Source organism: Cupressus sempervirens, chromosome 1, assembly GCF_028749045.1.
Source record: "Cupressus sempervirens isolate cs-2001-9-10 chromosome 1, ASM2874904v1, whole genome shotgun sequence".
NCBI lineage: Eukaryota > Viridiplantae > Streptophyta > Pinopsida > Cupressales > Cupressaceae > Cupressus > Cupressus sempervirens.
In genome coordinates, this window is record NC_143118.1 from 490,664,670 (window position 1) to 490,688,896 (window position 24,227).

Here is a 24,227-nt window from a genome sequence, read left to right on the forward strand (position 1 = left end):
TTCTGACTACAATCCAATTTTACTGAAGCTGGACACTCACATAAAAGGACAGCAAAACGTGCAATCCATGTACCAAAGAAGAAAGTGCCTCCGATTGGCAGGGTTTTAATGACAAAAGAAAATCAGGAACTTTGTAAAGATTCTCTTAACCGGTTGTCCAATACTGAGGAAAATTATATAAACACTCTAAAGCAGCACCTTGTGGAGAAAGACAGTCTTGTCCTTATTATCAACAAGGCTCTTGAGGAATGTAAAAGATCAAGGTCCAAAACAGATGCAAAGAATACCTTCTTGGCTAATCCATGGTTTGATGATGAGTGCAAGATGGCAAAAAGAAATATGAGAGGGAAAATGAATAAAGAAAGCAAAAAAGAGTATGAAAAGTTGTTAAGATGAAAGAAAGAACAATATGTGGTCCTAAGAAGGCTTGAGTTGATCAACCTTGGGAAAACCAATCCCAAAAAGTTTTGGAAGGAGCTTAAGAAAAAAAAGAAGCAAATAGAGAATAACATTATGGGGGCTAAACAGCTGAGTATGCCAAGATACTTTATGAATGTGACTTGGGAGAACTCAGAACCTCGGTAACGAAGTCCATAGTTGATCTTGTCAACAATGAAGATATTATCCACGGCATAAGGAGGTTAGCTGCAGGTAAAGCCCAAGATAATGATGGGTTGTAAACTGAATATTTAAAATGCTGGGTTGATATTCTTGTGTCTCATATCAATCACATCGTCAACAATGTCAATGAGGAGGGTTTCACTAAAAAATGGACTAGTGTGGTGATACTGCTTTACAAAAGTGGAGACATAAACAATCCTTCAAATTATTGTACTTTCATGATCAATCCCCTTTTGGACAAGTTATTTGGCAACATGGTAGAACAGAAAATCAGTAAATGGGCCAATGTCAATGAGGAGGGTTTCCCTAAAAAATGGACAACTAGTTTGGTGATACCGCTTTACAAAAGTGGAGACATAAACAATCCTTCAAATTATCATACTTTCATGATCAATTGCCTTTTGGACAAGTTATTTGGCAACATGGTAGAACAAAAAATCAGTAAATGGACTGAAATAGAGGGAAAAAGAGTAAAGCGACAGGCGGGTTTTAGACCAAAGTATTCCACTATCCATCACAGAGTCACTCTCAGATACTTGGTCGAAAAAAATATGGGACTCCAAGGTGGTCGAGGCCTTTTTCTGTTTTGTGGACTTTAAAAAAGCTTTTGACACAGTGCCACATAACAAACTTTGGGACAGAATGGAAGACCCTGAAATCCCTAAGAAGCTTAGGACTGTTGTTCATAGATTGTATGAGCAAGTTAAGGCTAAAGTTAGAACTATGAATGGGATGTCTGAATGCTTTGGCAACAATATTGGGGTCAAATAGCGGTGCTTGTTATCGCCGACCTTGTTTGGGATTTACATTGACAAGTTGGGAGAATAGTTAAACAGGGACAATAGAGAGTTGGTGCAACTGACTAGCTATGTGATAAATCATAAAACTACTTTTGTATGTGGATGATCTCATCATAATCGCTAAGATGACCAATGGTTTTGAGAGAACACCTAAAGGCATTTGAAAGCTTTTGTTAAGAGAGGTCAGTATGCAAGTGAACACTAGCAAAACCAAAGTTATTATCTTCTTGTTGAAGAGAAATAGGAGGTCCTTAGGCACAGTTCTCTTTGAGGGCAATCCTCTGGAGACTGTGAGTGAGTGTAAATATTTTGTAATCAATTTTCAAAACAAATTCAGCTGGGAAACACACAGAACAAAAAGAATTCAAGGGGGCTGGAAGGCGTTGTTTTCTTTACAGAGTAAGTGTAGGAATGCAGAATTATGAGATTGGAAGACCAAGAAAATGTTATTCTGTTTGCTTGTCACCACAACGGTTTTGTATGGGTGTGAAATTTGGGGCAGCAGTATGTTAGATCAGAAATGGAGACAAAAACATTTTATCACCAACAACCTCAAAATCAAAACCATTGTGCCCTATGAGATCGTATTGGCAGAGATTGGTTCCTTCCACTTGGAAGCCATTGTGATGGTCCGACTGCTATGTTACTTAAAGAAACTCAGGGTATGGGAAACCACCATTGGCCTAAGTTAGTCACCGGGGAAAAGCTTGATAGGAGAAAAGGCACGTAGATGAAGCAAAATAAGTGGATGCAAAAATGGGATGTTACATTCATAGGTGTCTAACTAGTAATGAAGAAATAAAGGAAGTTTGTTTGTGAAAAATTTCGTAGTACCATATGGACAAGGCACAGGGGTGGGAAAAATCTTATTATATCAAAGAATTTAATCCCCCTGCAAACCATGCGAAGAAAGAAAATATAGGAATAGCTATTAAATGGCCAACAAAATGATAATAACCCAGCTTAGAACTGGCTCTCATAAGTTAAGATGTGAAATGGGTGGATGGTGGGTCTCGAAAGAGGAATGGGAAAACAAGATGTGCTTATTCTGTGACATGGAGGCTATTGAGATATAGCATCATTTTGTCATGGAGTGCTCGATGCAAAATGACATTAGATCCAGGTATGCAGAGATTTTGGAGAATGATAGCTTGAACTACTTATTTGAGGAAAGCTAGTTGGGCGAAATTTCAAACTTGATTATCAAAATCCATCGACGAAGAGACGAGTTAGTCAAGAGGTTACAACATGCTTAGGTTCTTTCCCCTTTTTGGGGGTTTTGTGCCAATGTGGTCCTATAGGCTGCTTTGGCCTCGTCGATGTTATTAAAATCTTTCATTCTTTCATTCATTCATCTTTGCATTGGGGGAAAAGCAGTTTTTGTACTCCAATACGTTATTTTTCTGAATAGCCCTAGCCACAAGTCAGGTTTTGTACTTGTCAATGAAATTGTCTACTTTGTATATGTTTTTAGAAACTCATTTGCTTTCAATAGCCTTCTTTCACAGTGGAAGAGAAACAAGATATCAATAATTATCCCTCTTGAGGCTCTCATATTTTGTGTTGATGGCATCTTCTGAATGTATTGAATTTTTTTTCTTTATTGTGTCTAGTTCAAAATTCTAGATTATTGTTCATATTAGAGCCAGATTCAGTTCCTCACAAGACATGCCTCAGGTCTTTGACCCACGATTAGTCATTTGTGCAACTTCATTTCACTTTGCACCGTTCATGGTGGTATAATACACCCAAGGATTGTTGCGAGTCTTTAACCTAGAGCTAGACATGTTTGCAATTGTAGTTTCCTTTGGATCCTTCATGGTGGTATAATACCACTTAGGTGTTTTGTATGCATGAGATGAGGGCCTAGTTGAACTAAAGGTGGGAATTATTCAATTGGTGTTGCTTGGAATTTGGACTAACCTCGTAAACTTGTAGCAATGGAATGATCTTCTTATTTTGATGCTAAAAGCATTGCCATTTTCATAGGAAGAAAAAATACTATATTAGTGAATTTAATCCCACTTGTGACCAACTTCAAAAACCTTACATAGGGGTCAATATTGCGTGGAAAACAAAAATACTAATTGGTCAACTTAGCACTAACTCGCATCAGCTTTGTAGCAAGACCGGGCATTGGAAAAGATCAAAAGAGGCATGGGAAGAGCGGGTTTTTCTTTTTTACAATCTTGGGAATGTGGAAATTGAATGCAATGTTATTGTTGAGCATGTTGCTTACAAAGACAATAGGAATAAATTCATGAATATTTTAATTGTTAGCTCTTGGCTTAACTTATTCAACAAGGAGAACATTGAGAAGTTGGGGGCCCTTATCATTAATTTGCATAGGAAAAGAGCTGATTTACTGAAGCCCATAAGCTGTCCCATAGGCTACGATTAGCCTCATGGACGTTAAATTTTCTTCTTCTTCTTCTTCTTCTTTGAGATAGTTATGAATTTGATCATGTAAAATATGTGGCCAATTTTTATGCAATTCATCAAATTATAGCACCCTATCCGGCTTTCAATTTACTTCAGGCAATTTTGAAGGGGAAAACTCTTGATTGATTTAGAATCTTGGCATAAATTGAAAGGTGATGATTTATCCTTGGTTGAGTGGCCGATTGCTATATAATGAGCCCCAATGAAGTTTGTCTTTGACTTCAATATCAAATTTTAGAAAAATACCAAAAAAGTACCATTAGAGGTTCGCCCACTACCTTGTGTAGCGTTTTACTTCCTTAACCTTGTCAATCCAAAGAGCTTCCTGTGATGATTTAGTTTCTTGGTGGTTTATGCTTTCCTAATGATTTTTGAAGTCACTAGCCAAGCTGAAAATAACTTCATTCTAGCTAACAAGCTTGCTTTCATACGTGCTATGCTATTGTTTTAGCCTTAGGTGATTTATAGTTCCTCTCAAGTGTTTCCATTAGCCTTTTTGTGTAAGAACCTTTAAGAATGTCGCTTTGCAAATGGGATATGGCTATTAGTAGTGTAGTTTGCCAAGCATGGATGACCTAGACAAGATAAAATGCATTATGCATGACTTCTTTGATGAGTTGGTGTCCCTAAAGTGAAAAATTCTTAAGGGTACAATTGACCTAAGCATGTTAACAAATAGAACTGAGCTACCAAAAAAGAAATATCATGCTATTATAGTTCATTAGAGTTGCATAAAATTTCATAATGCTATAGCTCCACAGTATTGGCAAGATTATAGCTCCACAAAATTCTACTTTTTAGGAAAAACATTCAAGATGTGTTTCCTCTTGGAGACCATCAAATAAACATCAAGCCTTATGAATTCTTAAAGCATGAATTCCAATAACAAATAACATTGTAGTGAACCAAAGACTTTTGGCAATTCACCTAACTATTAGCCATGATTCCAATATTTAGATGAGGTTTCAAGCATGGGTTTTTATTGCTAGACATGCTTTGAGTCAACCCCTTCGACCAATAATGAAATATTCAAGTTCACAGCCTACACATAGGAATGATGTGTTAGATTTTAGGGAGGATGCAAACTTCTACATTGATAATAAGGTTTTTCCGTCCAGTCTAAACCCTCACGTGAGGTTAGAGAACTTTATTTTGAGTGAAAAAGAGTGCTTTGGAATCTAATCCTCATATTAATATTGTCTCTCATTGAGATCTCAAAACACTCATTGCCTCTTAGTTAGGTTGATTACTAAAGAACCAAAAAGACTAACATTTTGTTACAAGCAAGACAAAAGCATTCACAATCAATTAAAATCTCTTGTTTCCAAAACTTTTCATATTCATATTGCTAGAGCTGACAAACCAAGGAGTGGCTTTGGTAGAGTCCATGGCATAAATGTATTGATTCTGGGTAGTTTAACATGGTTAAATCATTATATAAGTGAAATCCACCTAATTTAGTGATGTGGTATGCAATGCCCATTCCAGCATAATAATTTGTAGGGGGCTCTAAAATGGTACCATGGAGAAGGATAGACTGAATGAAAGCTGATTGATCAAAGAGGCCAAATCAAGAGGCCATTCGGCATCTACAACACTAGTGACGCTATATGTAATGTCCCAATTTTATTTATCATTCCAATATAATATGAAGCTCCTAGGTTTATGGAGAATGCTGACAATTCTCGATTAGAGTTCAGTTACTAGTTTGAGACAAGCCTGTTGGTTCTTTCTGAAAGCAGTTTTGACATGGCCAGATTACAGAAAAATGTGTAAAATATTAAATAATTAATATTTTAGGTGTCAAAAAATGAAAAAGGATAATTTAGAATAATTTATTAAAGATGCTTATTAAGCGACTTTAAGGCTCTGATAGGCCAATACCGGGGCAAATAATAGGAAATAATTAACAATTTATGATGAAGTTCAGCTTGGTCTATACATGTCAATCCGGGGCCATAATCTTGTGAAAGGTTTCCGGGTAATATACCATAAAGGGGTGTAGGTTGTGAGCTGAGTGATTATGGATGCAGCTAGAACACACAAAAGCAAACTTACAACAAATCAAAATAATTCTGGCAAGAGGGACTGTCACTTACTGACGATAGAAATATCAAAAACAAAAATCTTCTTGGCAACAACAATACTAACAAATGTAACAATTCACAAATCCAATGAAAATTAATCTAAAATAAGAAAAAAAACATCATGCATACAACTAATCTAATACAATAATTTTCTAGAAGCAAGTCTGATTTGACTTTCTATTTTATCTCTTGATGAAAACATGACAGCAACAGAAGCTATCAATAATCTACATAATAATAACAATTGTTTCCTGTATAAATTCCAAATCATAAATTAACAATATGAATTATTTCTATTAAATGAGTGGAAATATGATAGAACATTAGTAATATCACTCAATAGCAACGATGATGCTAATCAGATCGTAAAACTAATTAAGGAAATAATAACCAAGCTAAACTATTAAATCAAAATGAAACATTATACTATAAAAACTCAAACACACCAAATTGAAATAGATTAAAAATACACCAAAACTAATTAAGATAAACTAATGCACACCACACAACTGAAAATAAAAGATCACCAGGCAATCTTGGAGTGGGCCTTGCCTCCTCGATATATCTGGTGATAGAATAAAGATGTCTTCTACATTGCTTCAATCATGAATAATATTATTATATCCACCAAAATAATGACAAACTTGCATACAGTTTTCTGCAATACAAATCCATGTACAAATATAGATTTTTACACACCTCAATAATTCCATTTACAATATATAATAGAGCTCGAATGCTCTATTTTTGACATTCCCATCTATAAATACATTCTTGTTATACTGAATCCCAAAAATCATACATTGCACAATGGTGGAGAGTAGGCAGTTGATGAGAGGTCAATGGTTCAAACCATCGGCCTTCAACTTTCTTTTTATGGGTGCTGCTTCCATTTAAATCTCAAGTGGCTCAGACTTGTTACCGCCAAATGCGGATGGTGCAACGTTTGAAAAGTGACAATTGGAAGCGCAGGTCAGCGGTTCAACTCACCCATTTCTCCCTTTCATTATATATAGGTGACTGCTAAATTTTAAATATCATATGCCGTAGATTTGGTACCAAAAACAATGTTTGGTTGAGTGGTCATGAGAATAAATAGGATGGAGGAGATTGCAAGTTCAATTCTCATCTAGTCATATTTTTAACAAACAATATTTTTCTTGATTCTACCAATGATCTTCTCCATGATTTTAGCCACCATCTTCATCAAGATTTTAGTCATAAGGTAAAAATGAGTTTGTTATTATAATTATAAACAAATGTTGGCCTCATATATTTTTTATTTGATTTCCTTGGCATAGTAAATATTAGTAAAATACAATCAAATATTAATTAATTGTATATTTTATCCAATAACTAAAATAAATATTACTTATATATATTGAATTATATGCAACTTAAAATGGGAAAATGGTATAAAAGGCGAGTATAGAAATGGAAATTGAGGCAAATGGGAGGGATAAATAAGGGTATAATTTAGGACGTAAATGCCTCTCATTAGGCTCAATAGGAAATTATAAAATACACTTTAAAGGAGCTGATGGTTTTAGGGTTGACCATATAGTGTGTTGGTTAAGTAGTGGTGTTGTTTCTGCTCAGGTTCAAACCTTTGCTCGGCCATTGTGATCACGAGCTTATGCCTTCACTGATTGAATGTGCTTGTGAGTTTGAGCCTCAACTGTGTAATAAGAGGATGAGGTCCCCCATTGGTGGCCTCACTAATTCATAGCTCCAGTTCAAAAGCATTTCACATGGAGCCAGTGGGCGGGTTGTGCCAGTGTCACTGGTCATCTTAAAAAGTTTACCAGGCACCTTTATTTTAAAAAAGCAGAACATTATTGTTTAGAATACTTCTAGAAAGTTCTCATAGGTTATTAAAGGAGGCTGAGGCAAAATGGGGAGGTATTTTGTATTATTCATTTTTATGAAGGTGGGATTTTTAGTTGTTGTTCATCCTTTTAGCCTTGGGATGGAAACCCCTGTTGTTTTTCTTAGGACTGCTGCAGATGTAATAGCATTGCCATAATGTTTGGTATGTGTTTTCCAAATGGCCACGACCTCTTATTTAAATTGAGAATAAGCCATGAAGAGACATGTCCCATTCTATTCGTTAATTAGATAATTAACATAATAAAAATTTAATCATAATATATATATATATATATATATATATATATATATATTTTTTTTTTTCTCATATAACAATAATCTTATATATATAAATTATATCTCATATATAATAATAAATAGGTTTATCCAATAGAAGCTAGCAAACATCAACACTCCCTCTTAGCTAGGGAGGAAAAACACGTATTACCTCAAAGTAATATCAAGTTTGCAAGATTAAGGATATCTTTGATCAGAAAATATCTATCATTTTGATATCAAGAGTATTGGTCTCCCAGAGTGTCAACATATGATATTCACCAAAATACGCAATAAAGTTTGATATCACATCTGATATCATGAGTATTGGTCTCCTAGAATACATGATATTCACCAATTATTCAAAAATGTTTGATATCACATATGATGTCATGAGTATTGGCCTCCCAGAATATCAATGATATTCACCAAATACTCTTTGAGTAATGGCTTTCTAGAATGTTGAGATGCAAGATATTGACCAACTATTGCGAGTAATGGCCTTCCAAAACATCAAGTTGTGTGATATTCACCAAGCACTCAATGGGTAATTGTCTTCCAGAACGTCAAGATGTGTGATATTCACCAAGTATTCTGTGTAATGGCCTTCCAGAATATCAATATGCACAAAATTCACCATGTACTTAAAAAAAAAAAAGTTTATAAGGTAGGTGCACACGCATTCTCATAATGCTTACCATATAAACATCCACCATGCAAAGTATAATCTATTATGGTCTGCATAAACATCGTAAGATATCCATCATAATAGAAAATTAAGTTATTGTAAGATCCTCACCTTTCAATAACTTCTGCAAATATAAGTGAAATCATTGGAAGTCGTCACTTCCTCATGATGGACAAAAGGGATAGGCCCATTGAGGTCATATGGTCATACTCCCTCTGGAATTGATATGATCAAGATCTTCAAAGATCAATTGAAACATATCCTCTATCTGCTCCTTTAGACGAACGTGTCAGACTCCCTCTTCCTGCAATAACATTCTTGAAGGAAAAGATCAAGGCACATAGCTCTTATAGCATTTATTGAAATAAGAATACTAGAGAGAGAGTACAATAATACCCAATAATGATAAATAATTTTGTATAATTATAGAAGATCACTCCAACAAAATATAGATAAATATCTAATTCAAATATATGCTTGAACATATATGCATATATTCAATCCTCAATATATATATATATATATATATATATATATATATATATATATATATATATATATATATATATATATATATTCTTGATCATATATTGAAGGTGTCAAAATATAGCTCTGGAATATAGATAGCAATAACATATTTCAATAAATGCTATATATATATATAACATATATATATAGCGTGAAGTTATATATATGTTGTCAATATATAGCTCTGATAGGCAAAATATATATATATATTTTGAATATATATATATATATTCTTGATCAAGAATATATATATGATATATATATATTCTTATTTGAATATGTATATATATATATATATATATATATATATATATATATATATATTAATCTATATTTTAAACATTTTATTTGATGATAATATCAAAAGAATTTAAATTGCACATATCATTATATTTAAATAACACATTAACATCATAATTATTTTTCATATTTTAAATACCTCATATATATTAACATATTGATAGTACAAGGGAATTAGAATATATAAATATAAAAGAAACATAATATATTACCAACTTACCTTTATGTCTCCCTTTTGAAAATTGTATTTTCTCACTTTTTAAAACTCTTGACTTTTATTCCCGTACTTTTGGGCCAGTCAGTGTCTGATACCTGGAGTTGACTGTTCACCACATGCTGGCTAGGTCATCTTTGACTGTCGTTGTCCATGATGAAATTACTTGATTTTTGTCTTTATTTATAATGAAGTCGTGTGATTACTAAGGCACTTACATAAAGACTTTTCCGACTAAACATCAGATGTCATAGATGATATACCATGGGATCAGACTCTTATCATGAATACAAATGGACTGATATATGTTGATGACATTAAGCTGACTCACACATTTGTTATTTCCCATTTTCGTAATTTAGGACTCCTCTTTGCGTTTTATCTGTTTTCATATATGGTTACCACGTGTTTATCACTGATCAAAATTTTGTAGTTGTGTAATGGCAGTGATAGTAATTATTTCCCCTCAAGTATGTAAATGTCGGAAACATGTTCTCCCAACTAACTCAATGATGAGTCTAAGATCTTTCCGGAGATTCCATAGTTGGTGATACTGATAGGTACGACTTATCCATGCATGTGCGCTGACATAAAAAAATTCTAATTAGATAATCAAAATGAACAAGTGCTTATAGTTACTGGTATTATTATGCCCATGGATACAATCTGATCACTAAACAGAGATTCCAAATATCTGACAGGAGGTCTATCAGATGGTTTTTATTTATCAGAACTTTGGAATTTCCTTTATCATTACCAATACTTGCTCACTGTCTATAATATATCAAATGGTTCCTTTCAGAATCTATTATTAGCCCGGTCATACCACCATGCTGATCACCTCTGATATTAATCGTTCAGATCATACATTTACTTCACTAATGTTTGAGTCGTTATCTTCAATCATCGATTTGCTGTCTTTTAAATTTATTTCAGACTAAACTACGACTGTGTTCCCTGCTTCCACGAGTTTGTCCTTTTGCCTGTTATATTCCATGATAAGTTTTACAACATTCCCATGGTTTTTTATTTTCATGACAAAGGTTATCGGTTGACACTAGTAAAGATATCACTCTAGAAATCCATTCAAATCAATCCCAGCACCAAAATATTTGTATTGTTGGTGCAATGTTCCGTCACAAATCTTAATGTATTTAATCGATTCCTCCACAAACAATTATGTGCATTCCACATTATCAATATGCAAATTACATTTGTAGGTTGGCGTTGATACCATGCTGTTTTTCTTAGGACTGCTGCAGATGTAATAGCACTTCCATAATGTCTGGTATGTGTTTTCCAAGTGGCAGCGACCTCTTATTTAAATTGAGAATAAGCCATGAAGAGACATGTCCCATTGGGACATGTCTCTTCGTTGATTAGATAATTAACATAATAAAAATTTAATCATATATATATGTATGTATGTATGTATTTCTTATATAACAATAAACTTATATACATAAATAATATCTCATATATAATTATATATAGGTTTATCTGACAGAAACTACCAAACATCGACAACCCCTTTGACAAAGATTATTTCTTGTAGTGAAAGATTTGCTATAGCTTATATTAAAAAAAAGAACAGATTGTTCAAAATACTTCTGGAAAGTTCTCATAGGTTATAAAAGGAGGCTGAGGCAAAATAGGGAGGTATTCTGCATTATTCATTTTTATGAAGGTGTGATTTTTAGTTGTTCATTCTTTTAGCCTTGGGATGGAAACCCCTACGACAAAGATTGTTTTTTGTAGTGAAAGATTTACCATAGCTTATTTGTAGGTGGAGTGATCTTATATTTTATGTGTGTGTTGAAGGTTTAGAGGGTAAATATTTGTTTTCCTTGCTGCAGATATAGATTTGTTAAATTTGCAGGCAATTGATGAATTTTTTAATGTTTTGTGTCTTGTGGAAAAATAAAAGTAAAAATAGACATTGTGCAATGTGTGGTGGAGACTAATTATATATATTTAAATATGAATTTTTCATTATATTTTTTGGTTTCATCAAGCATTACACTCTACCAAGCCCCTCAAAGGGCCACACCATTCTTCAATCTACTGCACATCCATGGACGAGACAATATGAATACTAGGAAGCATTAATTGACATCTGTAACTTCAACATAGAAATAAAAGGGGTTAGCTTAGCAGATTGTATGAAGGATGTCGGACTGAAGATCAACAAAATAACTAGCTGCCAATTACATCAGGTTTATGAGATTTTAAAGGGAAATTATGGGCTGTACCCTGGCCGGTAGGCCTTGTGATGATGTGAATATTGAAGGAGGATAAGTGATGTCGATTAAGAAATAAAGACGCTTGTCAAGTAAGAGCATAGCCAGTTACTGAATTTTTATTCTCCATAAGGTGACATGGAAGAAATTTGGAATTCAGTGGCAGGCGTTAGATAGTATGCAGGTCAACTGTTGCAATGTTGGGCACTAGGAAAATGAGTTGACTTCCTTTCTATTGAAGACTTTATTGATAAATAATTGGAGGAATTGCTTATATTTGGTGACACTTTAATCATTGAATAAATAGGAGATTTTACTAAAGATTTGGGAAGGTTTAAATAGGGTTTGTATCCATATTCAACGCTTAGAGCTAGCACAAGGTAGCTGCAACCATTTATTATCAAATCAGAGGCATAATACATCTAAATAAGAGACATAATACATCTATAGGTTTAGAAGGGTAGTACACACCACTTCAAGGAATATTGTTTACCCCCTTTGAGCTAGTTGCCCTCCCTTGTCACATGGCATTAATTATTTGTAAAGGTGCTGTCTGTGATTGAATAAAGATGTTGGTCCTAGGCATTGGAGCTGATTACACTTACTACTGTTAATTCAGCACAACATACTTGTGTGGGAGTTTGTTGTTCATTCTTGAGGTTGTAATTGAATAATCATCATCTCTGAAATCTGATTTTGTTGAACAGCATGATGCACGATTTCCTTTACACAACCTGAAAGCCTATGTTTCAAAATTTTTCCCTGGAAACCCCAAAGTCTGGTCCAGTTCTTTCAAAAGTCTGGTCTGGATTTGGTTCTTGTAAAACTGCCACAGACCGTCAAAGTCTGCCCAAATTCTGTCAGACGAACCCAGCATGAATTTTGTTGTATTTCAGACAAATTGCAAATATTCAGCAGGACCTGGGCCGAGTTTGGCCAAAAGGAGAATTTTTTTTGGACATTTTAAAAGTTTTTTCTGGTCAATTTTAGTCAATTCGACCCTACAACCAATTGACCACGGAAAAGGCCAAAAAGGTAAAACTTATGTCATTTGGACTATAACATCAATATATATGTTGGTGTATTTTTCTATGTTGGTTTACAATCACCATAGTGGTGTGTGAACTTATTTGCTGGTGCGTGCCACACACACACACACACACACACACAGACATATGTTTTTGTATTGACAAAATCAAAATGAATTCGAGACCACCCCAAATTTTTTTTGAATAAATTTTGAACCCAAATCCAAACCAGCAACTTAGCTGAAAACTGAAACCATGAAGATAAAGTGTTTCACAAAATTCCCTTTACTTATCTTTGAGTAACTTGAAGTAGTGATGAATGATTTATGTCCCAAATCATTTAACAGGAAGCTGCATTACTCACATACTCTGAGATTCAGTTTAATAAACATTGTGCAAAGTGTTCAATGAAATACCCATGTTTCACAATTGTTGAAAGTTATATGAAAATTATTGGTCAAACATATTTGGGTTTGGCTCAAGGGTGGCTGTTACACTATAAGTAGTAATTGAAATTCACATCCATTTGTGTATTTGATTGCTGAAAATTACTCAATTTATAGTTTCATTATTTATTTTGGCACCAATTGTACCGTAATGTCAAATAGGGTGTAATGCCCTCAATGTGAGCTGAATTGATTTGTGAGCTTTTAGTGTAGTTACCAAGCTCTGTAGGATGTTTTGTGAGAGAAAGGGCAAACTTCTTGAAGGGTTTAAGTTCAATATTTTGAGATCTCTATTTTTGACACTGAACTGAGTCGGTAGTATGGATCACTAGGTCAGTTTCAGAACTGTTTTTAGACTCGTATTCTTAAAACTTCTTTGAGTACACATTTATTCTTATTAAGTCACTTGGTTGGCTTTGATTATCATTGCATGCCTTTAGTGTCATTGTAACGTGATCAAGGTTTGAGTTTGATTCAGTTTTATTGTTTTCTGCAACATGGGCGAGTTATTGAATAATTAATTAATACTTCAGTGATGTTGTCTAACATTGAGAAATAATTAGCCGATAGGCTTTCAATTGTGGGCTTGCCCTTGTACTTTTATGATGGAAAACATGTCTCACATAATAAAGCTGCCCAAAAAATCACAAAACAAGTTTTCCCAAACCACCAAATCTCCTCATGGAAGTTGGAAATCATCTTTTCGACGAAGTTATCCATTGGTTTGCTTTATTTTTAGTGCATAAATTTAATTGATAAATAATTATAATAATTTTGAATTTCTTAAAAAATGAAAAAATATGTATATTTAAATATTATTTCTAAGAAATAGAATAAAAGAAAAATTCTATATTTTATTATTTTTTCTTTTCATAAGAATATCTTTTAAAATTATCTTCTTTTATTAGGATTATCTTTCTTAATGTGTCAAAGAAGAAAAGAAGGCAAATACTAAATAAAAAATGATAAATAAACTCTTTTCAATGCTCATAGATAAGATTATGATGATTTTTACTGATAAAAAAAACGTTTGTGATGATTTTAAATTGCTATATATATATATATATATATATATATATATATATATATATATATATATATATATATATATATATATTATTACTAAGAAAAAGAATGTGAATCTATGTTTTATTAGTATCTTCTTTCTGTAAGATTATCTTTGAGTATTATTTTCTTTTATTGGTCTATCATTTTTAAGGTACAAAAATAAATAAAAAACAATATGAATATTAATAAAATATATTAGAATTAATTAGCTGACAGTCTATCAATTTTGGGGTTGCCCTTGTACTTTAATGCCAGAAAACTTGACTCACATTATTAAACTACATAAAAAAATCACTAAACAAGTTTTTCCAAACTGCCAAACCTCTTCACGATAAAGCTATTCATTTGTCAGCTTTATTTTTTTCTTGATTTTTAGTTTGACTTAGCTATTTGTTGATTTTATGGGATCATTGCAAATGTACTAAGCACTGCCATGTATTTGGTATGTACTTTTCAAATGTAACATCCTCTCATATTTATATCGAGCATAGGTCATGAATAGACATGTCCCTTCATGGGACATGTCTATTCGATAATCAAATTATATATATATCTTATATAACAATAAACTTTTATCTCAATATAATGAACATAAATATATATAAATTATATCTCTTATATAATTATATATATAGGTTTATCTGACAGAAGCTATTAAACATCAACACTCCCTCTTAGCTAGGGAGGATAAACACAAGACATATATCACACTATTGGTAATATTAGGAAGTCACACATCAAGGAAGTCTTTGATCATAAGACTTCCATAATATGATATCATATGGGTATTGGCCTATTAGAATGTTAACACATGACATTCCCTAAATACACTTTTGATATCATATTAGATAACATGAGTATTGGCCTATCGGAACATCAATCAAATGATATTCACCAAGTACTTAGAGTATTGGCCTATCAGAACATCAATTAAATAATATTCACCAAGTACTCAATGCGGTAATGGCCTATTAGAATATCAAGGCAGGATATTCAGCAAGTAACTAAAACATAACTATACAAACAACTTGTAGATAGTCAAATTAATGACATTTAACACCTAGTTGTTGATTTATAAAATAAAGCCTTTTCATGATTTATTTCAACATTTACACAAAACGTATATCATGATACAAGTTATTGTAAGGTCATCACCTTTCAATAACTTCTCCAAGTACAAGTGATAATCATTTAGAAGTTGTCACTTCCTCATGATGTACACAGGGACAACCTTATGCATGTATGACATCAAAAGTTCACACGAAGTCACCATGAATACTTTTGACCTTCTTGTCAAGGTTACTAATAAACTATCAAAGCTTCCTCTTAATCTGATATCAACTTTTCTGACCTCTTAGTACAAGGTTCTTTTCGATGAATTGTTAAATTCCCTCTGATTCTGTTATCATCCTTCTAACCTCTTGGTAGCAAGTCATGTCATGCTTCCCTAGTTTAATAGGTATCTTGATAATATAAGGCCTTCCAGCCTACATACATGAGACTTTCCCTTGAATCATAGTCCTTTAGCTGTTATAGTTTATGACTAGTGGAGAATCCATCTCAACAAGATCTAGTCCTTCTAAACCAATATCATCAAAAGTTTGATTGAAGCATTTTTATTTTTATTTTCTGCACCCTCTCTTTGTCTAAGGTTGCCTCTAATGAGTTGTTAGTCTCCCTTTGAATCTCAATCTCCCTCTTTTTTCCTACTAGAACGATCTCGGAGTAAAAGATCAAGGGAAATAGCTTGTATAGAAATATAAATAATAGAGAGACTATTTTGAATAGATAATTGTATACTCAAGGAAAATAAATACTTATCTCATATAGTCAAAGGATAACATCCTCTAGATAACTTCTTTTCCTCTACTCATATTTCTTCAACTATTGACTTTATTTCATTTCCCCTTTTTGCTTTTAATAATAAATATGAATATCTCACAAAAATCCTTGTATATTTTATATTTCCATAGCTTCACCTTTCTAATTAACAGTAATATTCAGTTAAGTTATGTCGCCCCCTTCACTTATTATGCAATCCAGTGGTAGTTAAACTGATGAAAATTTACTTCAACGTTGAATGTAAGTGAAGGATGAATGAATAAAACAGTATAAATTCTTTGTCATCATTCTGTACATAGGAACTCAACTAATTTGACAAGTACTTGTTAACATATATGATCTGCAACCAAATAAAAGAAGACATGCAATTTTCAGTCCAAACTGTACATCGCACATGATAGTTGAGAGCCCATTGTGGAACCCACTATGTCGTTTCCAATTAGTATTGATTCACAATATCTGTGCACGTGATTATTATCATTCAAATGTTCCCAGTGTTTGATAATCTCCTTTGACTATAGATAACGACCGTCCCCTCTTTCAGCAATGATGAGAGCTTCATTTTCCTCATTTGGATTTCAAATCTATCGTCTGAATATGGTGTTTGTCCAATTACACTTTCATTGGGTGTCTCTCCAGAAGCGTAGGTAGAAGAAGATGTGGCTGCTGCCATGCACGAGTTAACAATTTTGCCACCAATTTCGCTTTTCAATCCATTATTATTATCACTAAATCCTGTTTCGATATATCTCCTCTCTAGACTTAATGAAATTGCAGCCTTTATCGTGTTCGGTGATTGACTTCTATTTGGCGATTTAAATAATCTATTTCCTTTTATTTCTTTGTTGTTCTGCATCTTCTGCGAGCAAGATTCACTCAACATTGGCTCCCATCCACTAACCAACAATCCTACATGGACTGATTGTAATAAACATTGGAGATCCAATATACAAATACTGTGGAGTTGGTGATGCCCAAGAGATCCAACAATTCATCGTATTTTAGATATTCAAGCAACGGCAACTTTTCAGTTTTCTGCTCCTTACAACGAGCTCCTGTGCAGGTACCCATGTCGAGCTCCAAGATGATTTGTGGTCAAACCTCAAACCGACCCACGATATAGTTCTTTATCACCCTTAATTTATTTGGACTTTACCAATTTTGGTGTGGGATTACTTCATCGATATCTTGAAGCCCATGTTGCTATGTTGAAATCTCTGAGGGATGATGCACGTACTTAGGGTGAGTCATGCAACCTATGAGATGACATTTATCATCCAGTCACCATTTGTGTCTAAAAACAACGCATCATGGCATTTGCTCCCACCCATTTCTTGGTCGTTGCCTCATATCATAGGCTCCTCAGTGCTGAAAACATGAGATCTCTCAAGAGACAACCTCCCATCTTTGGCGTGATTGACCCACTGTAGAAAAAGAATTTCAAGAAAGTGTGGAAATCTCAGCATTAAAATAGTGCTCAACTTCTCATTATACTGACCCCCATATACCTTGTGAAACAACAACAAATTGGCCTCCTCTGGTCGATGCATATGGGCCAAACATGGTTCTTGCCCTTGAAGTAAATAGTTTTAAGATGGGACCCCTGGTACATTTTTATTTCTGTCATGGCTCCATTTCAAACATTCGACACCTTCTAACCACAACTTTCAATTCTTGAAGAATATATTATTTCGAGGAGAGGCTTTCATTGTTCAAATATTCTCTTCAATTCCATTGCATTGTTTTTAACCACCTATGCATGTTGGCAACGCGCCTTTCCTCTACAATTCAAAGGTGATTATGCAGCATTGGACATTTTCTATCTTTCTAATCGCTTCTCAATTCCATCTTTTCTATTCTCTCTTACATTTGCAGCAGCTTGACTCTAATACGATGTTGACTCTAATACGATGTTGATTTTCCAGGATCGCTACAAATGTACTAAGCACCGCCATGTATTTGGTATGTATTTTTCAAATGAAACATCCTCTCATATTTATATTGAGCATAGGTCATGAATAGACATGTCCCTTCACGATAATCAGATAATTTATATTGATCATATATATATATATATATATCTTATATAACAATAAACTTTTATCTCAATATAACGAACATAAATATATATAAATTATATCTCTTATATAATTATATATAAGTTTATCTAACAAAAGCTACTAAAGATCAACACTATTAGACTATAAAAACTCATTCATTTATTTAATTCCCATTTTATTTTTGATTTGAAGGAAAAAAAACACTCCTACGTTTTGTGTTTTTTCATAAATATATATTTAAATATTATCAATGAGAAAAAGAATGTGAAAAATCTATATTTTTTATTGTCAAGTCTTCTAATAAGAATAACCTCTAATATTTTCTATTTTTTACGTTTCAAAAATTGAAAAGAAAATACTTGTGGGCTTTCCCTTGTACTTTTATGCTGGAAAACTTGTCTCACATTATAAAACCACCCCAAAAAAACCACAAAACAAGTTTTCCCAAACCACTGAACATCTTCACGGTAGTTGGCAAACCTCTTTACAAGAAAGCTATCCATTGACCTGCTTTATTTGTTCTTTACTTTTAGTTTGACTTATTCATCAAACTTTAAAAACTCATTCATTTATTTTATTTCCATGTTATTTTTCTCTGTAGATAAAAAACCACTTGTGCATTTTGTCATCATACATACTACACTATCTCCTTGCATATTTGGTCGTCATTAATTGCTTGCAACTATATCAAATTATAGAGATTTATAGTACATTATACAATTAATTATGCAATATAAGATATATTAAAATTCTGTGTATAATTTCATATCGGCTTATTCCTTGACCCTCGTCTAGGTGCAAGTGCTAGTAAAAGGACAATTTAGTGTAATAGCTTGTTGGACAGGTATTTAAGGGGGCCTTTGCATATGAAATACTATTATTTTAAGAACACCATTTCAAAAGGAAGATGAATGATTGTAGTTTTTTAAAATTGCCTTTATGGATATTTTGATGATTGATATTATGCTGTCAGATTGAACTTTAGAGTTCTTGGCTAAATATTTTGTAAGGCACTGTAACCACAATTTACAAAACGGGAACTTTAGGTAACAATGTAGTGAGATAAATCTCTCCTCTTAGCAATAGTGGAGGCTCCCTTCTTATCGTAGGTGGCTACATCAAAGTTCTAACTGGAATCAACAAAAGGATGGTTTACTAAATCAATTCCTCTTTTTTTCAGGAATGATTTTACATTACCAACAACTACTTGCAATTTAACAAAAGAAATCTATCGCTACAGTAATACCGGTGGCTTAAATATTGACGTAAGAACAACCTTAAGACAGTAGTTATATCTTGAATTATGTGGTTGATAGTAAGAATACAAAGTCTCCTACTAGCAACCTTCTTGAAACAAAAGGGGGAATAACTAACAAAACTGTCTTTGTTCAACTATTTAAGTATGAAATAATATACTAGGAGATCAAGCTCAAAGTCTTCAAATCCTAGTGCTTGCAGTCACTATCTAACTATATTAATCTCGTTTATGAAAGCTCAAAGGCTTTCAAAAACAACATTAAACACTCAAATGCTTTCAAAGAGAGTAGTTACAAAGATGAATGAATCAATCTAACATAAGAAACAAATGATAATTCCAAGTATATCAACACAAAGTGTGAGAAAAACTTGCATCTTTATTCACTTCAGATATTTGCAACAAGAAATACAAAGCCTTCTTCTAGTCACAAGCCTACCTTTCTCCTATAAGAAAAAGATGATTTTTTACAATGAACTCTCTCCGTTATATAGGAAAAATGACGAGAGAAAGGTGGAGGAAAAAGTGGAACAACCTCAACCACCTATACTTATCCTAACTAATTACTTTGATTTTATTCAAAGTTGCACGCCTAATGCAATTGCAACTAAACTACATGAGCCAATTGTACAAGTCCATGTTATCTTGTATTTACAACATGAATGCTCTTTACATGTAGTCGTCCTATAACTATTATACTTAAAGTATATGAAAATTTGAAATGTTTATAAGACCTCAACAATCTTTGCAAATTTTTGTAGTGAATTCTACACAACCTCGTCATCAGGCTCACTGGTGTACTCAGCAACCACTATGATCCTTTGATATATGTTGGTTGCCTCTGAAATCTCCTTGATTGAAACCTCCTATTTGCCTTGTAATTCATCTAATGAACACTTCCGGCTTGCAAATGTATTCATTACACTGAGACTGAAATAATCTGCTTCGTGCTGTAAGCTAATTGCTTCAATGAATCCAGTGAGAATATCCTTTTCTTTCTTCAGTTCCTCATCCTCAGTGATATCTCCACATGACAGCTTCTTGAAGCATTCACTGATCATGTGTTTGTGCTCACTAATCTTTGTTATTGCTGCCTTTGCATCCTTCATGAGTTGTTACAAGATTTTCTCCTTATTAATTATCAGATACTTGTAATTTGATACATCTCAACAGATGAGATGACTTCATAATCACATAGAGCATCCAAATCAAGTTCCATCATACTTTTCCAAGCACCTAGGTCCCCTTCCTGCAATCGCAATTGTTGTTTAAGTGACCCTTGAATGTCACTTAATTGAGCAACAACTTCTTTTCCTTTCATCAGCACCCTGCGAACATTAGGAATGAGTTGATAGCCTTGTGATTCAATGCTGGCTGCCCATTTATCTACAACTTGTGCCTTTCTCTTAATCTTCACAATACAAGTATTTGGAACAGATTCAGTATTTGATGAAGACTTCTTCATTTCTTCAATGATTCCAAGGAGTCGTGCATTCTGCTCTTTGAGTTTGTTTTCCTTCTCCCATAGTTCATCATTCTTCTGAGCTAAGAGGTTGATGGCCTCATGTGCATCCTGTTGATAACTCAACCTGGTTTGCTTACTAAGTTCAACTCTCATATTTCTGTAATCAGTAGGTTGCATGTCTTCAGTTGTTTTCTCCATAAGTGGCTCAGCTACTTCAGCATACTTGATATGATTCTCATCAACCACAACTCGATAAATTGTTTTGGCTTTCTTATTCTTTGAAATCTTTGGCTTGGTTTTTTGCCTGTCAAATTCCTTAGGAGGGACTTCTTCTTTCTTTCTCTTTTGCGTGACAGTGCTCAACCATGGAGGAAGGTTGAAAGAAGCATCGACTGAAGATGTAGTTACCATAGTTAACTCTGGATTAACCTACATAACAATAGTAACTATAGCTAGTGTCTCAGTCTAAATGGCCGTAGGAGGACTGCTATGTGTGACCTCAGTCATGAATTGCTCAAGCTTAGTTGAAGTCACATCAAGCAACATTGTAGACTGAACAATGGTAGAAGGAATTGACAAGGAGTATGTATCAAAAACATTCTCAAAATCATATTGATCTTGTGTTTCTAGTGTAAGTGCAGCTGAGGACATAGGCAATGCAGGTGTAATAGTCACATAATCTTCAAAAGATGGATGCTCAATAGAGAATGCATTCATAGCAACGCCCATAGGTGAATCATGAGATTCATTTGATATTGGAGCTGAATCCGGAAGAGAAGTTGCAGCAAGAACCTCGAGAGGACATGAAGTGAGTGGTGACAACTCCTTTGATTTCCTTGCTTCATCATCACTTGAGTCAACTTGAAATGATTGAGATTCAATCCCTTTTACCTCAAGTACTCTTGAATCCTTTCCTCCTTTGATAAACAACTTGGGCAAACTTTGAGTAGTAGACAAGGATATGTCTCATCTTTACTTTTACCTTTTATTTCTGACCTTTAACCAATTGGACCAGCAGGATCGACATCTTTGCCAGGCTTTATTTTGATGCATTTGAGACCCCTTCATTTTATCCAATTTTGGTATTAGCAAGAATAGAATGGAATCTATCCCAAATGGATTTATTTTCTTTGCACTACCATGTAGGAGGAAGAATGGGTAAATTCTCCACATCATGCTGAAAATATTCAGGTTCTAGGATTTGATCATCATCTTCAAATCCAAGAGGAATTGATGCAAGATTGTGAAATCTACAATCTGCTTCACAGTCAAGTGAGTATAATGCATGGGTCGTATATCCACCTCAATCCAGAGATCTTCTAGACGATGTATGTGCAAGAACTGCTTCCTCATCTTATGATGCAACCCTCTCCAATCAAAACAACTCCTAGCTGTAAATTTTTTCAGTGCGATCCTTTCGAGTTCAAACTCCACTTTCTTTGCTTTAGGCACAATATCTATCGAGTATCTTCCAATCTTCGATGGGTTTCAAGACGTGATTTCCATTCTAGGTCAGTGCAAACTAGATTGATAAGTATGTACTTCCATAAGTTGCCTAGCCAACTCCATGAGTATAATTTTATCAGTAGGGTACCTCGACAGTGTGTATGGTTCTCCCTTGAAGCATCCAATGCGCAGATATGTGAAGTTGGGAAATTGTAAAACTTACAACCGTACTCATTTACCTTGTTCCATGCTTCACTAGATACTCGCCTATTTGGATGTTCTTTATCAAATAAACACATAAAATGCCTGAAGAGGCATCCTGAACCCTTTTGAAGTGTATCTGGCTTTTCTTCGAAGGAAACTACTCATTATACTCTCACACTTGAACTATAGACCTGTCATGTCTTGTTGACATACCATAAGAGGTACCCAAAGCAGTAGCAATGTATACCATGTAAGAGTCCATGTTGAACACACCAGTAGATATTAAGTTCACCAGTTGCTCACATATTGAGTCATTCACCAATTCAACCCAAAACACATTCTTTTTTGACCTTATTATGAGTGAGATGGACTTATACATCTAGGGTTTGAAGATGTTTGAATCCTTGAGCTCTACCAAGTGACTGAGAAGTGTGATGAGGTCATTGATTTCTTTCTTGAAATCACATTGGTGGACTCCCTTGATTGGCCATTTGCCAAGATTTGTCCTCTTGGTAATCAGCTAATTGACATTGATGAATTTGGTACAATAGGGAGTATCCTTGTTCCATTGTTCCATGGCCTTCTTGCTTGTGATATTCCTAACAATTGTAGTGTGAGGAACATGAAAAATATGATCATTAGTCTCGGGATTGAGGCCAGTGATAGTATTACCATCTTAATCTTTGATGGTTCGTAACGTTGCATCAAAGTGTCTCGCACATGGAAGGATGAATTCTGGTTCATGAGTTGTCAAGGGGAAGGTGGACAGAAAATGAATATGAATCTGCTTGACCCTCAATATAGCCTCATTAGCTACAACATCAACTTTTGCAAGGAAATCTTCAATGTTCATGTGAGAAATATCAGTATCTTGTACTTCATCACAGTATGATGTTGCCTGTGATGAATGGATGGAGTTATGATACTGATCGTATTGATACTTCATCTTCTTTTTGTCTTTGTCCTTTGCAGGAGTAGGTTCTCTTGACATCACAAAATGGTACGCCTGCACAATTGTCGTATGAAAATCCCATAAAATGAGAATGTCTTCATGTGAAGGATCTATAACAAGATTTTGACTAGATTTGGACAAGGTATGGATGGGGAAAATGAATGTGATGAAAAGATAGAGAATGAAAAAATGTGTCAAGCTCAAAATGGCTAAAATATGAGTACAATCACCTAAAACGGGTTGTTTTGGAGTAAATTGCATATACTAGAAAACTTGGAATTAAGTGAGAAAGGGGAAAGACAAGAATAATACATTGAGCATCTCATGTTTCAACAAGTACAAAATGTGAAACTCTATCTGGTAAGCATGTGAGAAATCTTCAACCATAGGGCAGCC

General features: G+C 34.0%; 1 protein-coding gene across 2 annotated transcripts in view; it reads left to right on the forward strand.

The window, feature by feature from the left end:
* GRL (transcription activator) overlaps window positions 1–24,227 on the forward strand; it is a 268,919-nt gene that overhangs the window by 70,682 nt on the left and 174,010 nt on the right. The window lies entirely within an intron of this gene.